The following is a 17545-nucleotide window of genomic DNA, read 5'->3' as shown; positions in this document are numbered from 1 at the left end:
TAACTCTTGCCTAATTTTTGTATTTTTAGTAGAGGCAGAGTTTCACCATCTTGGCCAGGCTGGTCTGAACCCCTGACCTTGTGATCCAAAGTTCTGGGATTACAGGCATGAGCCACTATGCCTGGCCACAAATACCTTTCTTTTAAGCTGCACCTTATGTCCCAGAAATGAAAAATAGATCACACATTGTGACAACATTAAGTCGCACCTAAACGTGAGCACTAAAAGAAGACGAAACATTGGATGAGCTAAAAAGTGGGTTGGGTGTGGTGGCTGACTCCTATAATCCCTGCAGTTTGAGAGGCTGAGCTGGGCAGATCACGAAGTCAGGAGTTCGAGACCATCCTGGCCAACATGGTGAAACCCGGTCTCTACTGAAATACAAAAATTAGCTGGATGTGGTGGCACATGCCTGTAGTTCCAGCGACTTGGGAGGCTGAGGCAGGAGAACTGCTTGAACCCGGGAGGTGGAGGTTGCAGTGAGCCGAGACCATGCCACTGCACTCCAGCCTCGTGCCTGGTGACAGAGCAAGACTCTATTTCAAAAAAAAAAAAAAAAGAAGAAGCTACTTTCATTCAGTGTGTAAGTTGAGCTCTCTGCTAAGAAAGGAGAAACTCTGCCATGAGGATCTGCACTCATCGTGCTTGCTGTCTGAGGAAGGAAGTGTGGATTCGGCCTCGGAAAGTGCTGGGATTACAGGCTTGAGTCACCGCGCCCAGCCGCTTCCTCACACAGCAAGTAAGTGTTACAAGAGGGGCAAGAAGGGAGGTATGTTGGCGTAGGTGTGGCAGCTCACGCCTGTAGTTGCAGCACTTTTTGAGGCTGAATCGGGAGAATTACTTGAGCTTAGGCATTTGTGACCACCCTGGGCAATATAGTGAGACCTCATCTCTACAAGAAATTTAAAAATTAGCTGGGTGTGGTGGTGCACATCTATAATCCCAGCTACTTGGGAGGCTGAGGTGGGAGAATCACTTAAGCCCAGGAGGTGGAGGTTGCGGTGAGCCGTGATCGTGCCACTGCACTCCAGCCTGGGCAACAGAGTGAGACATTGTCTCAAAAAAAACAACAACAAAAAAAAAAACCCCACACACATAAAATAAAAATAAAAAATAAGAAGAGAGATATTTAAAACTCTGGTAGTGAGGCTCCCAAACCTGACCACCCTCTGTATTTGTCTTTGTGGAAAATGTTATGAAAAGCACTTGTCCCAGGACCAGACACGTGAGTGACATTGTCCACTCAAGTGAGGGTCCTCGACCTGCACAGGTACACAGGGCTGGAAGTTTCCCAGAAATCTTCCCACCTACTATTTGGTATGGGCCCGAGATAGTATTTCTACCCTCTTTTTATACTTAAGGAACCCATGACTCCTGGAGGCTTAGGGATTTTACTCATGGCCACACATTCAATGTGAGCTGACGACAGACCCAGGACCCCAGCCCTCCATCCTTCTACAATGTTCCATGGAAGTGAGCAATGAGGAAGTCCACACATGGGGCCCATCAGGTAACACGGCTGGTTCAGTACTCCATCTGTGGCTACTGCTGTGGCAGCGACTGAGCTACCTTTTGACATGGAAGTTTCGCGTGTGCATCTCAGGCTATTCCCTGCCCTCTTGCAGAGTCAGGACTTAGGATCTCCTAGTATACGCACCTCATTCCTAGTACAGTGCCTGGCACATATGACGCACCTGGCAGGTGTTTGAATAAAGGCCTTGAAGTGTTGCAGGGCACGCAAGAGAGAACTGGCCTTGTGCCGAGCTCACACAAAGCCTCAGTTCTTAGCACTCTATGCGTGGACCCACGTTTTGTCAGCTCAAGAGGTCTCCTTCCTTGGACACTGGGGCAGGAAGGAGAGTTGCTTCCCGTTTTTTTGTTTGTTTGTTTGTTTGTTGAGATGGAGTCTTCCTCTGTCGCCCAGGCTGGAGTGCAGTAGCGCAATCTCAGCTCACTGTAACCTTCACCTCCCAGGTTCAAGCAATTCTCCTGCTTCAGCCTCCTGAGTAGCTGAGTCCAGGCGTGTGCCACCATACCTGGCTGATTTTTGTATTTTTAATAAGAGACAGGGTTTCGTCATGTTGGTCAAGCTGGTCCCGAACTCCTGACCTCATGATTCACCGGTCTCCGCCTCCCAAAGTGCTGGGATTACAGGCATGAGTCACTGCCCCTGGCCTGTTTTCTTTTTTAACCAGTTGAGACTAATAGTGACTGGTCTCATTACTGTCCAAGTACTGGCAACCACATGGGGAGTGAAGGAAGTCCATTAAGTTTTCATTCATTTGGAAATTCGGCTTTGCTTAGTCAGTCCCAGGGGCCTTACTGTAAATGTACGATGAGAGAGCAAGGCCTCCGGAAGTTCCTCGATTTACAGTGGGCTGCCTGCGTGTGCGTTTGTGGGTGGGCCTGGGAGTCAGACCTCCCCCTCTGTCTCCTGGGAGAGCCCACCCCGGAGGCTGTGGGATTGTCTGCGACACCAGCTCTGCCAAATGAACTCAGCGAGGGGTACCTCCTTCACAGAAAGGGCTCACAGAAGCAGGGAGTTTTCCACCCTCCGTCACATCAAACTTCGCTTTTTGACTTGCTGCTCTGCGTTGCTACCTAGTCTTAGGCCACTAACTGCCCAGCTGTCGCCATACAATACGCCTGTGCCATTAACCCGGCTTCACCCTGCATAAGCCAAAAGTTACTCTGGGAGAAAAGTTGGCACACGGGCCAAATTCCAAGTTGCTAAGAGTGCTTTGACAGTCTCTAGCTTCAAGATGGTACCCCTGACACGCACACTTTTGTGAAGCACTGATAACTCTTTTTAAAACCTGTTTTAAGCCTGCTGTGGTCGTGTGCACCTGTAGGCGATCAGAGCTCGATGCAGCTTTGAACTTTTGGGCTCAGGCATTCCTGCCTCAGCCTCCCAAGTAGCTGGGACTGTAGGTGTGCACCACCACACCCAGCATTTTTTTTTTTTTTTTTAGAAACAAGGTCTCCCCGTGTTGCCCAGGCTGGTCTCGAACACCTGGCCTCATGCGATCCTCCCCAAAGTGCTTGGATTACAGGTGTGAGTCATTGCAACCACCCAGTTTGTTTGTTTTTGTTTTTGTTTTTGTTTTTGTTTTTGTTTTTGTTTTTGTTTTTGTTTTTGTTTTGACTTTAAGTGTCTCTCTCATTGCCCAGGCTGGAGTGCAATGGCGTGATCTCAGCTCACTGCAACCTCCACCTCCTGGATTCAAGCAATTCTCCTGCTTCAACCTCCTGAGTAGTTGGGATTACAGGCACCTGCCACCACACCCGGCTAATTTTTTGTGTATATTTTTAGTACACATGGGATTTCACCATGTTGGCCAGGCTGGTCTTAAACTCCTGACCTGAGGCAATCCACCCACCTCGGCCTCCCAAACTGCTGGGATAATAGGCTTGAGCCACCGTGCCGGACCCCCCAGTTTTTTTAATAATAAAAATTATGTTAGTTATTGCAGCATTACCATTTATATCTTGAAACTGCAACAGATTTTTGCAACTACTAGCAGCTCATGATGACTGACTTGAGCATTCTGGCATAGGTCATTTTTTCCCCCTTTTTTTTCCTCTCAAATCCCCAGTGGAACTCTTCAGTTAATTCTACGGGCATGGAAAGCCTTTTGAAGGACTCATAGAAAATAGATAAATGGAAGGAGAAATTATGATTAAAAAAAAAAATCTCACTGTGCTCATCTTAATTTCCGGGCCAATAGATTTCCTTCAGGGAGCTTTGATTTTAAATTAATAGAAAAAGCATGAGCCTTGGTCAAGACCCCAGGTGCATATATAAACCACGGTGGAAAGATCCCATGAAAATTGGTGTCATTTGAACATTGTAAGGCACCTAGCCACACAGAAACACAACAACAAACCCCAGTGTACTGTGAAAGCCAGAAGGCCCTGCCTTCTGGTGTGGGCAGAGTGAGATGTGGCTTTAGTGCACGCCCCTGGGTCACACAGCCCCTACAATGTGAGCGAAACTGGCTGGCTGGCTACATCTATAATTGCACTAAAAGGCCATTAGCTTAGGCTGCTTCCAATATTTCTCCCTCTAGGCATCTCTCCCAGAGAGTAGGAGCAAGGAAAACCCAAGGTTATTTCTTGAAAATGAAACAAAACAATGAAAAATGGAGACTATTGTGACAGGCTGGGCTTTACATATTGGTCTTGGTGGGGAGTTGGGGGAAGATTTCCATGGGATAACGAGCTGTTCCCAAGCACGGGGCTGGCAAAGGGGCTGGGCTCACCTTGGTGTATTTCACAGGGAAAATACACAGGAGTGCTCTCATCCCAGTGAGGAGTGTGAGAGGCCCTCATTTCTAGGCGTGGGAAACCAGAGTGACAGGCAGGGCACCTTGTGTTGGCGACTCTTGATACCTCCTCCAGCCCGGGAGCTGGCGCGGGGCTGAGGCTTCTCACAGCAGCGCCTCGCTCTGAGCTCGGAAGGGCTGTGGAGCTCTTTGTTTTTGGGTGCCTCTGAGGAGTTGCCCACACCTAGCAGAATTCCACAGAGGCTCAGGGGAGAAAAAGGAACTCTGTTCTGTGCCCAGCGTCTGTGGCTTTGGTTTACTGAACCACCTGAGCTAGCTCACACTTGATCTTCCTCCCAACTTCTATCCCCATTCCCCTGGGGCATCCAGTGACAGCATTTGCTTCCCCACCGCCCTGCTCAGAGGCTGCCCTCCCCTCCCTTCTCTGCTCAGTGCCAGTCCATCTCCTCCTGTGTTTTGACCTCAGCACCACCCGCCCCTGCCTTTCATGCAATCATCTCTCCTCCCAGAGTTTTCACACCCTGGGAAGAGCCTCTGGGTCCTGCGTCTCTCTGGCCCCTGTTTGCGCTCCTCTATTCTTGTGAAGAGTTGATTCTCAGCCAAGCCCAGTGGCTCATGCCTGTAATCCCAGCACTTTGGGAGGCTAAGGCGGGCGGATCATGCGGTCTGGAGTTCGAGACCAGCCTGGCCAACATAGTGAAATCCCGTCTCTACTAAAAATACAAAAAATTAGCCTGGCATGGTGGCTGGTGCCTGTGATCCCAGCTTCTAGGGAGGTTGAGGCAGAAGAATCACGGAGGTTGCAGCAAGCTGAGATTGCACCACTGCACACCAGCCAGGCCACAGTTCGAGACTTTGTCTCAAAAAAAAAAAAAAAAAAAAAAAAAAAAAAAAAAAAAACAGTTGAGTTGATTCTCACAAAGGCAGCATGGTTGTGGCTGGATTCTACTTGTATGCCTCTCTAGGTACTAGAAACTATACTTTTTTCACATGCGGGCAAGTACAGAGGATTGATGCCTCTTGGCTTGCTGTGCCAACCTAACATGGCTGCCCAGGTAGGTAGCAATGGGTCTTGGCCAAAGATATACAGTGGAAGCTGCCTAAGGCTATGTGTATCCTTTATTGTTTTTGTTTTGTTTTGCGATGGAGTCTTGCTCTGTTGCCCAAGCTGGAGTACAGTGACATGATCTTGGTTAACTGCAACCTCTGCCTCCTGGGTTCAAGTGATTCTCCTGCCTCAGCCTCCTGAGCAGCTGAGACTACAGGCATGTGCCACCATGCCTGGCTATTTTTTTTTTTTTTTTTTTTTTTGAGACAGAGTTTTGCTCTCATTGCCCAGGCTGGAGTACAATGGCGCAATCTTGGCTCACAGCAACCTGTGCCTTCCAGGTTCAAGCAATTCCCCTGTCTCAGCCTCTCAAGTAGCTGGGATGACAGGCACCTGCTGCCACATCCAGCTAATTTTGTATTTTCAGTAGAGACGGGGTTTCTCCATGTGGGTCAGGCTGGTCTCAAACTCCTGACCTCAGGTGATCTGCCCGTCTCTGCTCCCAAAGTGCTGGGATTACGGCATGAGCCACCGCACCTGGCCTTAATTTTTGTATTTTTAGTAGAGATGGGGTTTTACCATTTGGCCAGGCTGATCTTAAACTCCTGACCTCAAATGATCCACCCGCCTCGGCCTTGCAAAGTGCTGTGATTACAGGTGTGAGCCACTGCAGCCAGCCCGTGTATAATCTTTGGCTCAGGAATGATTAAAGGTGGGGTACCCCACCTCCTGGTAAGCTGGGAGCTCTGGGATGGGATCAGCTACTAGAGAGACAGACATTCACACTGGCCTGATTTCTTCTCAACCAGCAGCCCAATTCTGCCAGGCCACTGGGAAGCTGCAAGTGGAGGTGGGACATATATGTATGGTGATGCCAGGCTGGATTTTCTTCCCTTTGGCAGAATAAAGTGGCTAATCATGCATAGAGGGAGGGAACTTTTCACTGGGAACTGGAGCTCAAAATGACCAAGGACCCAGTGTCAGTGAGGCTAGGAAGTCCACACAGAGAGAAAACACCAAGAGCGGTTGGGAAAAAGCGGGCCTCCATGGCAGGTGGTGGAGATGGTCAATGGAGAAGGGAGTGTGTCCTGAGCTGAGCCCTCCAGAAGGTGGACTCCGAGATGGAGATTTGCATGTGGTAAGTTGATCAGGGAGTGCTGCTGGGATCGACACCTGGGGAAGGTGGGGAAGGAAGCAGAATTGGGCAGAGGGAGGAGTTGGTCTGTGATTCAGTTGCAGCAGAGTCCTCAGTTAACCTTCCGGGAAACTCAGAAACCGGGATAACTCTGGGACAACTCTCCCTTAGCTGGGGCAGGCAGAGGCCTGGTTCTTCATTCTGCCTTAGGAAGGGGGTGTGTCCTTGGGCAAGGCAGCTCTTCTTAGCTAAGGCAATTCCCAAAGAGCACTGACACCTGAGCATTATCCCTGACAGGGGATCACAGAGAGCCGTGTACCGCAGTATTCACCGCACTGTGGAACCTGAGGACTCGCAGCCAGGACGCTCAGAAAAAGGAGCTCTCTAGAAGCACTGTGAAGAATTAACAAAGAGGCCAGGCACAGTGGCTCATGCCTGTAATCCCAGCACTTTGGGAGGCTGAGGTGGGAAGATCACCTGATGTCAGGAGTTTGAGACCAGCCTGGCCAATGTGGTGAAACCCTGGCTCCACTAAAAATACAAAAATTAGGCAGGGCATGGTGGCTCACACTTGTAATCCCAGCACTTCGGGAGGCCAAGGCAGGCAGATCACCTGAGGTCAGGAGTTCGAGACCAGCTTGCCCAACGTGGTAAAACCCCATCTCTACTAAAAATACAAAAATTAACCTGGTATGATGGCAGTTGCCTGTAATCCCAGCTACTCAGAAGGCTTGAACTGGGGAGACAGAGGTGAGCCGAGATCACACCGTTGCACTCCAGCCTGGGCAACAAGAGGTAAACTCTGTCTCAAAAAAAATAAAAACAAAAATTGGCTAGGCAGGGTGGCAGGCGCCTGTAATCCAGGCTACTCAGAAGGTTTGAACCAGGGAGACAGAAGTTGCAGTGAGCCAAGATCACACCATTGCACTCCAGCCTGAGCAACAAGAGTGAAACTCCGCTCAAAAAAATAAAAACAAAAATTAGCTGGCCATGGTGGTGCATGCCCCCTCTAATCCCAGCTGCTTGGGAGGCTGAGGCACAAGAACTGCTTGAACCCACGAGGCAGAGGTTGCAGGGAGAGTGAAGCGAGATCGTGCCACTGCACCGCCACCTGGGCAACAGAGCAAGATTCTGTCTCAAAACAATTAACGAAGAGCTTCGAGAACTATGCGGGCCACATTAGGAAAAGGTCGCCCCCAACCTCGTCTCTGTGTGTCTCCTTTTCCTGGGTGATTGAGGCAGTGGCGCTGGTAGGAGGAGAGTGGCCTGCTAGGATGTTCACCTGCCTGGGATCCACAGGCAGACTACAATATGCTGAGACAGGGAGTCACTCCCTGCTGCCCAGGTTCCTGACATTGGTTGGCCCCTGTGTGTCATCTCTCAAACTGTCAATTCCACAGGTTACTAGAAGGTCATCAATTTTTTATTGTTTAGACGGTCATTTTGGGATAAAGATGAATCTGAATGAGTTATTTTACCACCCAGCTTCCATGTGCCAGAATGTGCATGTGAAGAAAATGGTCGTCCCTCTGTCTGTCTCCAAAGTAACCTCCCAACCTCAGGATCAGGATCAGGGCTGGACTGGTAACTTTCCATAGTACACTTTAATAATTGAGATCACCTATGTTTCAATTGTGTGTGTGTGTGTGTCTAAAGCAATGCCTGTCCTTCAGAAGCAATGCCACAGCCTTCACTTTTTGTATGATTTTCTAGCAGAAGGTTTTTGGCAAACATATTAGAGAGCATCATTTATTTTTCCAAGGATCTCTCATAATTTTTTGACATTTGTATCAGTTTTATTGAAACCCACATCCTGTAACCATCTTTGTTGATTTTTCTTCTCTAAAAGTGAATTATTTTACCTAGTTTGTCATTGGTTCTTTTCTGCGTTTCCGTCAATACTTTAAAACTTTTATCTACTTACCCGATACTTCCCAACACATTATTTTTTTGAGACAAGGTCCTGCTTGGTTGAGCAGGCTTGAGCACAGGACATCATCACAGCTCACTACACCCCGCCTCCACCTTCTGGGCTCAAGCAATCCTCCCACCTCAGTCTCCTGAGTAGGTGGGACCGCAGGTGTGCACCACTAAACCTGACTAATTTAATTTTTTTTGTAGAGACAAGGTCTCCCTATTGTGCCCAGGCTGGTCTCAAACTCCTCGACAGGGATACATTTGAGAACGTTCTCCCGACTGGCTCCTCCAACTTTCTTCCACCATTCCCCACTTGCGCCTCCCACCCCCTCACTGGAACGTAGTCATCTCTGTCCGTGTCATTTGCTACATTTCCAATGTATGGAGCTTCTTTCCGATAATGGATGTTTACTTTCTCGTCTTTCTAGCCTCTTCGTGTCTCACTTAAAAAAATCACAAATCATCATTTTGAACCCTTGAAGTATTTTTGAATGATTTTATTGGTTTTGAGCTAGGATTCAGTCAGTTTCTATAAAACTCAATGTTATCTGTAAGCTTGATGGGTCTTGGAGAGCCAAGGGTGGATATTTCACAGGTGCCACACACACATGGCTGACACTCACGTGCACATTTACTCTGTCCTCTGCCTTGTCTTCCATTTATGTATAGAGTTGCCCGTCCTCAATAAATACATAGAATGTGATAGAAAAGCAGACATTCGGCCGGGCACCATGGCTCACACCTGTAATCTCAGCACTTTGGGAGGCCGAGGTGGGTGAATCACCTGAAGTCAGGAGAGCTGCCTGACCAATATGGTGAAACCCCGTCTCCACTAAAAATACAAAAATTAGCTGGGTGTGGTGGCATGCACCTGGAAATCTCAGCTACTTGGGAGACTGAGGCAGGAGAATCACTTGAACTCGGAAGTTGGAAGTTGCCATGAGCCGAGATCGTGCCACTGCACTCCAGCCGGGGCAGCAGGCATGAAACTCTGTCTCAAAAGAAAAAAAAAAAAAAAGGCATTCCAGGATGCCTTGGCCTCACAAAGGGCATGAAACTTGTTTTGGGTGACTCAGAGGAAATTTGATCAGGTAATGGAAACAAAGGGAAGTCCTCTTCTTTGGGACAGAAATAGTGCAGTGGTTAAGAGTGTGGACCTGAGGATCAGGTTTCTGAGGCTGGAATAGAGTAATTAAAGTCAAGCCATTAAAGATGGATTAAAATTTCAAGTGAGGCTTTTTTTTTCTTTTAATGAAAAATAAAGCTATAAATTATAAAAATAACATTTCATCTCATCCAGTAGAACATAGATTATAATTGCAACTATGCGCTCATTCTTAGCATGAATAAAAATAAATCTCATGTGGATTTTTTGGCATAATTTTTAAGCTAAAATTATACGATAGCATGGTACAACAGCCTTCACTTTGTCTATGATTTTCTAGCAGAAAGTCCTTGGCAAACATTAGAGTGCATCATTCATTTTTCCAAGGATCTCTCATGATTTTTCAGCATTTAAATCATCGGTTTTGTTTTGAAACCCACACCCTGTTATCATCCTTGTTGATTTCCTTTCTCTAAAAGTGAACCGTTTTACCTAGTTGGTTAATTTTTTTTTCATGCATTTCTAGCCATACTTCAATATTTTTACCGATTTCCTGGACTTCCACATCTTTTGAAGTAACTGCAAAGGTAATTTAGAATCAATTTGTATTTTATTTGCATTGTTTTTTTTCTTTCTTTCTTTTTTTTATTTTTGAGACAGAGGTTCACTCTTGTTGCCCAGGCTGGAGTGAAATGGCACGATCTTGGCTCACTGCCGCCTCCACCGGGTTCAGGCGAGTCTCCTGCCTCAGTCTCCCAAGTAGCTGAGATTACAGGCATGCGCTACCACACCCAGCTAATTTCTTATTTTTAGTAGAGATGGGGTTTCACCATGTTGGTCAGGCTGGTCTTGAACTCCTAACCTCAGGTGATCCATCCACCTCGGCCTCCCAAAGTGCTGGGATTACAGTCATGAGCCACTGTGCCTGGCCTGTTTTTTTTTCCTACTTTTTATTTTGAAATAGTTTTAGCCTTACAGAAACCTGCAAAACAAAAACAGGGTCTTACTCCATTGCCCAGCCTGAAGTGCAGTGGCACAATCTCAGCACACCACCTCCCAGGCTCAGGCAATTCCCCCACGTCAGCCACATGTCACCATGCCTGAATAATTTTTGGTATTTTTTTGTAGAGATGATTCTCACTATGTTGCACAGGCTGGCCTCGAACTCCTGGACTCAAGCAATCTTCCTGTCTTCACCTCCCAAAGTGCTAGGATTACAGGCATGAGCCATTGTGCCTGGCCACTGGTACGATTTGTAATTGAACTACAGGCCTTATTTGAATCACACCCCTTGTGACACTAATTTGATTTTCTGTTTCAAGATCCAATCCAGGATCCCAGTTGTGTTGAGTTGTTGTGTCTCCTTTGTCTCTCTCAATCTGTGACAGTTCCCAGGCTTTCCTTATCCTTCGTGACTTTGGCCTTTTGGAAGACTATCTCTTCATGTGGGTATTTCTGACATGTTCCGATGACTAGATTGGGGTTACAGATTTTTTGTAAGACCACAGAAGTGATGTTGTGTCCTCCTCTGCACATGCTGTCTGGAGGCACACAGTGTTGCTACGTTTTACCACTGACAATGGTAACTGTCTGCTGGGTTTCTCCACTGTAAAGTTACTGTTTTTCTCCTTGTAATCAATGAATATCTTTTTTCTTTTTGAGGTGGAATCTTGCTCTGTTGCCCAGACTGAGGTGCAGTGGCATGATCTCAGCTCACTGCAACCTCCGCCTCCTCGGTTTAAGCAATTCTCCTGCTTCAGCCTCCCAAGTAGCTGGGACTACAGGTGCCTGACACCATGACCAGCTAATTTTTTGTATTTTTAACATCACCGTGTTAGCCAGGATGATCTCAATCTCCTGACCTCAGATCTCCGGACCTCGTGATCCACCCGCCTCAGCCTCCCAACTTGCTGGGATTACAGGTGTGAGCCACCGCACCTGACCAAGTAATGAGTATCTTGAGAGAGTTACTTTGAGAGTATAAAGTAGGCAAGTATCCTATTTTTCCTTAAATCTTCATTCTCTAATTAGTAAATGTAAAAGAAATGATGGAAATGGAAAATCACCACTTGCCAAACACCACCGTAATAATTGTTGCATGTGGTGTGCAGGTGGCTCTTGCATGCAACACTTATTACCACGGTGTTTGGCAAATGGTGACTTCCTATCCATTTCCCTCATTCCTTCTACATTTGTTTTGTTGTTGTTTGTTTTGTTCTGTTTAGAGACAGGGTGTCATTCTGTCACTCAAACTGGAGTACAGTGGCATAATCATAGCTTACTGCAGCCTCAAACTTCTGGGCTCAAGGGATCCTTCCATCTCAGCCTCCCAAGTAGCTAAGACTACAGGTGGGTGCCACCACCTGGCTAATTTTTGTTTTTTTGGTGGGGACAGGCTGTGTTGTTCAGGCTAGTATCAAACTGGGCTCAAACAATCCTCCTGCCTTGGCCTAGCAAGGCAAGTAGCCTGCTGGGATTTCATAGGTGTGAACCAGCATGTCCAGCCTTCTACATATGTTCACTGAAATTTAAATTTTGAAGACTTAGTACAAAAAATGAATGTAAAATAGCTTATTAATAATTTTATATTGATTCCATATTGAAATACCAGTTTTTAAGATGTATTTGGTTAAGCAAAATATATTACTCAAATTAATGATCATGCCACTGCACTCTAGCCTGGCCAATGAAGCCAGATCCTGTCTCAAAAAAAAAAAAAAAAATTAGGCTAGGCATGATGGCTCACAGCTCTAATCCCAGCACTTTGGGAGACCAAGGTGGGTGGATCATGAGGTCAAGAGATTGAGACCATCCTGGCCAACATGGTAAAACCCCGTCTCTACTAAAATTGCAAAAATTAGCTGGGCATGGTGGCAGGTGCCTGTAGTCCCAGCTACTCAGGAAGCTGAGGCAGGAGAATTGCTTGAACCTGGAAGGTGGAGGTTTCAGTGAGTCGAGATCATGCCACTGCACTCCAGTCTGGCGACAGTGAAACTCCATCTCAAAAAATTTAAAAAAGGTAGCTTTTCTTGTTTCTTTTTACTGTTTCTAATCTGGCTACTAGAAAGCTCAGAATTACATCTGTAGCCCGCATTTGTGGCTCACATTCTATTTGTACAGGACAGCGCTGTTCTAAGGGCTCAGATAGTAAACTCTTGTGCCTATTTCATAGGATTATTGTGAGAATTAAATTTGAATCTTATATAAAATATTTGGCATGGTGCCTCACACATAAGTGCTCAATGAAAGTTAGCAATTAGTACTAAGATACGAAAGGACAGCCACTCTTAAGAACTCTTGACCATCTCAGGGGAACCAAAGTGTTTTCATCAAGAACATCAGATGATCAGGATTACCTTAAGAGGAGGATTGCTGAAGACTCTGAGCTCCTCCTCGGACCTGGAGGCTTTGTGTCATAGTTGAAAGCCAGTGGATGGCTGGACGCAGTGGCTCATCCCTGTAATCCCAGCACTTTGGGAGGCCGAGGTTTGCGGATCACTTGAGGCCAGGAATTCGAGACCGGTCTGGCCATCATGGCAAAACCCCGTCTCTACCGAAAATTAGCTGGGCATGGTGGCCAACACCTGTAATCTCAGCTGAGACTGAGGCAGCATAATCACTTGAACCCAGGAGGCAGAAGTTGCAGTGAGCCAAGAGGGCACCACTGCACTCCAGCCTAGACAACAGAGCAAGACTCCCCCCGCCCCCCCAAAAAAAAGAAAGCCAGAGGAGAAAAAACAAAACTTGCTTATAGAAAGCTAGGTGGGTCATTGATTTAAAATGGGAAATTGAAGAAGAGGATAGAGGGAAGAGCACACAGTAACACAGCCTGCTAGGAGGGCAAAGATGCATTTGCCTCGTGGGACTGATGCCTAAGTGAAAAGACCTTTGTGTTGGATGGATGGGGAATCATGCTAGGCTTTCAGGCAGCAGTGATGGATGTCTGCTTAAAAGGCCTCTCTTTATTCTGCATCAGGCCTACAGGTAAGGCCACCTGGTGCTTTACTTTATTCTTTGGGCATAACCGATTAGCTGCCAGGCTGAGGCCAGGGACCAGAATGTGCTTCTCCAATTATCAGTATCCAGTATATTCTTTTCCTGATGACAGCTAAGACACAAGCCCAATTCCCTTGATCTAACAATTGGCAGTGCTAGTACAGAGGATCTGTTATTTCATCCCAGAAGTTATTTGGGCTACAGCCAAAAAATGTGAAAAAACTATGGACTGATCAACATTCCAGATAAGTCTATCTAAAGATACATAAATAATTACTAAAATTACTATATTACTGAATGACTTGCAGTCTTTACCACATACTAGGCATGTTCAAAGCGCATTCCTTATAATAAGTCATTTAATTTTCATGTCAACTCCGTGAAGTAGACAGGATCATCATTCCTATTTTACAGATAAGAACACAGAGGCACAGAGAGGTTACATAACTTTTCCAAGATCACACAGCTAGTTGGTAGCAGACAGGAGTCAAACCCAGGTAGTCTGGCTGTAGAGTCCATGCCCTTAATTACAACTCATGCTGCCTCTGTATGGGACCTACCTCCTGCCTAATAAAGGAGATAAAACATTAGTTTTTGCATTTGGGGTTCTTAAATTGAAGCTTATGGAGATTTTGGCTCACCTTAATGGGTGATTGCCTACCTTTCTGCCAGTGGGTAGAACTCCACTTTTTCAGAGAGGGAAATTGAGATACAGAATGAAGTGTCAGGTTCTGTGATTTGCTTGAAGCCTTGGACAGTTGCTTTTAAGGCAGAGAATTGATTCATTGAAAGGATAGAGGACCTTCTACCCTGGCTGTCTCTTGGCTCTAAAGAGTGAATCGGTTCAGCTGAGCGGATATGTCTCTCTCTAGTTCTTTGGTTGTCTGAGTTTTGTGTGTTATCATTTGCTAAAGATATGGCAATGTGCTCTTTGCTTGGGTTTGCAGCTAGGAGACCTAGGTGTGTTTTCCCACTTCCCCCAGGAATGCAGCCAGAAAAAGCAATGACATCCAGGAGCCATCTGGGAATGCTTCCCAGACCTGCTCTAAATTGGGGCACAGAGCCAGCTGCACACTCCCGAGCTTCAGAGTTCACCTGGATTAGACTCATTACAGAGGGGCTGTCATCAAGAATGATTTATCTGGGGTCCCAGCTGTCTGGCTTTTGGTGGGTGATCCTCTCAGAGGGAAGTGGCCATGATGTAGCTCTGAGCTCCGTGGGTAGGGGTCGGAGATGAGGAGCAGCTCTGCCTTTGCCACTGCCAGCCTCTGGAAGTGTGGGCACATGCCTGACTCAGATTGCTTCCAGACTCCTTTGGCCTACTGAGAAGTGGGGAATAATGGCACCTAAGCTCATGTGACGTTAGCCAAGCTTGCAGACATACTCAAACAACCAAAGAGATCTACAGAAGCAGCAAGAACCTCTTGAAATATTTTCATTGTGTTTATTTAAGCGATGGAATCGTATGAGTCAGACTGAATACTCAAGCAAGAATAGGATCATTGAGGAGAGTTTAATTGGCAAAGGTGTGGACAAGTTAAGAGAAGCCAAGACGATAACGAAGCCTGCCACATCTAGCAGCGGCAGGAGCTGTAACTACCACAGGCTAGCACCAGCAAGAGGAGGAGTTCCTGCAGACAGAGGGCCTGTGAGAGTGGCAGGTTAAAGAGCCACCTGGTAGGAGCTATGACCTTAGGTAGTGGGGCATGGCTGTCAACCTGCAGCCCAGGGGAGGGGAGGGGTGGGGGATTCATATTTGCCCCTTGCTCTCCTTCCTCCAATCTCTGGCTGGTGGTACCCATTGGTCAAACCCAACCAGAAGACAGAAGTCAAAGAAACATAACAGGAGGTCAGCCTCCTGGGGCATAAGGCAGGGTAGAGAATAGAGGGTTAGCAGAAACCATTCCACAGAAGAGCCATGCATTATGAGGATTTTAGGCTCCTGGGCTGGGATACTTTTTTTTTTTTAAGATCGCACACTATGAAAAGCCAGTTATGGCTTTTATACCTGGCCAAAGAAAAGAAATCAATTGAAGAACAATTCCTACCTCTTGTTACACGAATAAAATACTTTATAGGTCCTCAGTCTTTTGCCAAATCAAGAAATCCAGAAGTAATTCAGAGTCAGGACATCATTATCATCACCGTCATTAAAAATATAAATATTCTTTACTTTTGTCAGGACTAAGCAATTAACTAAATGGAATGTGTGTATTTCCTCCCATTATCCTCACCACAACCCTATAATGTTATTGCCAGTCATCCATTTATTCAATAACTATTTTCTGACTATCTGTCCTGTGCCAGGCTCTGTGTCAGGTACTGAAGATTACTTTTCTGAATCAGATAAACAAAGATTTTTCTATCATGAAGTCTTCAGTCTCACCACACAAGCAAGTATCAAACAAACGTTTTCAAAAAATTGGGAGCATTTGAGATAAGAGCTTTAAAATAAAAGTGGAAGCCAGGGGTGGTGACTCTCGCCTGTAATCTCAGCACTTTGGGAGGCCAAGATGGGTGGATCACTTGAGCCCAGGAGTTCGAGACCAGCCTGGGCAACACGGTGAAAACCCTGTCTCTACAAAAAACACAAAAATTAGCCAGGCGTGATGGTGTGTGCCTGTAGTCCCAGCAACTTGGAAGGCTGAGGTGGGAGGATCGCTTGAGCCCAGCAGGCCAAAGTTGCAGTGAGCCATGATCATGCCACTGCATTCCAGCCTAGACAACAGAGCAAGACTTTATCTCTAAATAAATAAATAATAAAACGGAACACCCGAGGCAGTGGCTCCTATCTGTAATCCCAGTACTTTAGGAGGCCAAGGTGAGGATTGCTTAAGCCCAAAAGTTCAAGACCAGCCTGGATGACACAGTGAGACCCTGTGTCTGTGAAAAAAAAATTTCAAAAGAAATTAACCGGGTGTGATGATGTGTGTCTGTAGTTCTAGCTACTCGGGATGATGAGTCAGGGGAATCCCTTGAGCCCAGGAGTTCAAGGCTGCAGTGAGCTATGACTGTGCCACTGCACTCCAGCCTAAGACCCTGCCTGTAAAATAAATAAACAAATAAATAAAAATTAAATGAAAGTAAGTAGTGTTCTGAAACAGGGCACCTGATTTAACCTGGTAGAAAGAGAAGGCTCCCTGGAGGAAATGAGGTTTACGCAAAGTCCTAAAGACTAAGTAGGAATTAAACAAGTTGAAAAAGAAAAAAGAGTCTCCAAGGCAAACAAACAAAGTATTCCCAGTTCTGCGGTGTGGAAGAGCAGAGAGCATTGGAGGACTGGAAAGGCAGACAGCACGGTTGGACTTGGCGCTGGAGGCATACACAAGGTGAGGGTGGAGAGGTGGAGGCTAACCATGTGGAGCCTCACAGGCTGGGTTAGGGACGCTGCGTTTTATCCCAAGCATGATGTTTGTGCTCCTACACATTTCCAAGGATGGTGATAAGACGTTTTAAAAAGATGTCTGAGAACAGAGTACAAAGTTTGATGCAGGATGCGTTCAGGAGGTTCTTGTACCTTTTCCTGTAAAAGAACTGCTGGTAAATATTTTCAGCTTTATGGGCCTCACGGACTCTGTTGCAACTATTCAGCTGTGCTCTCACAGTGCATGCAGCCATAGACAGTCCATAAATGAATGAGCGCAGCTGTATTCCAATAAAACTTGTTTGCTGCCCAGCCGTGCTGGCTCACACCTGTAATCTAGCACTTTGGGAGGCCAAGGCGGGCGGATCACCTGAGGTCAGGAGTTTGAGACCAGCCTGGCCAACATAGTGAAACGCTGTCTCTACTAAAAATACAAAAATTAGCTGGGGTTGGTGGCCTGCGCTTGTAATCCCAACTACATGGGTGGCTGAGGCAGGAGCATCTCTGGAACCCAGGAGGGAGAGGCTGCAGTGAGCCGAGATGGCGTCAGTGCACTCCAGCCTGGGTGACAGAGCAAGACTCCATCTCAAAAACAAAAAAACAAACAAACCCCAACAACTTGTTTCCTGGAAAAAAAAAAAAAAAGCAGCTTTGTTTTGGAATAAAAATTAAAGAAAAAACTTGTATTTACAGC

The sequence above is a fragment of the Saimiri boliviensis genome, chromosome 1, assembly GCF_048565385.1.
Source record: "Saimiri boliviensis isolate mSaiBol1 chromosome 1, mSaiBol1.pri, whole genome shotgun sequence".
Lineage (NCBI taxonomy): Eukaryota > Metazoa > Chordata > Mammalia > Primates > Cebidae > Saimiri > Saimiri boliviensis.
This window is presented reverse-complemented; position numbering follows the sequence as displayed.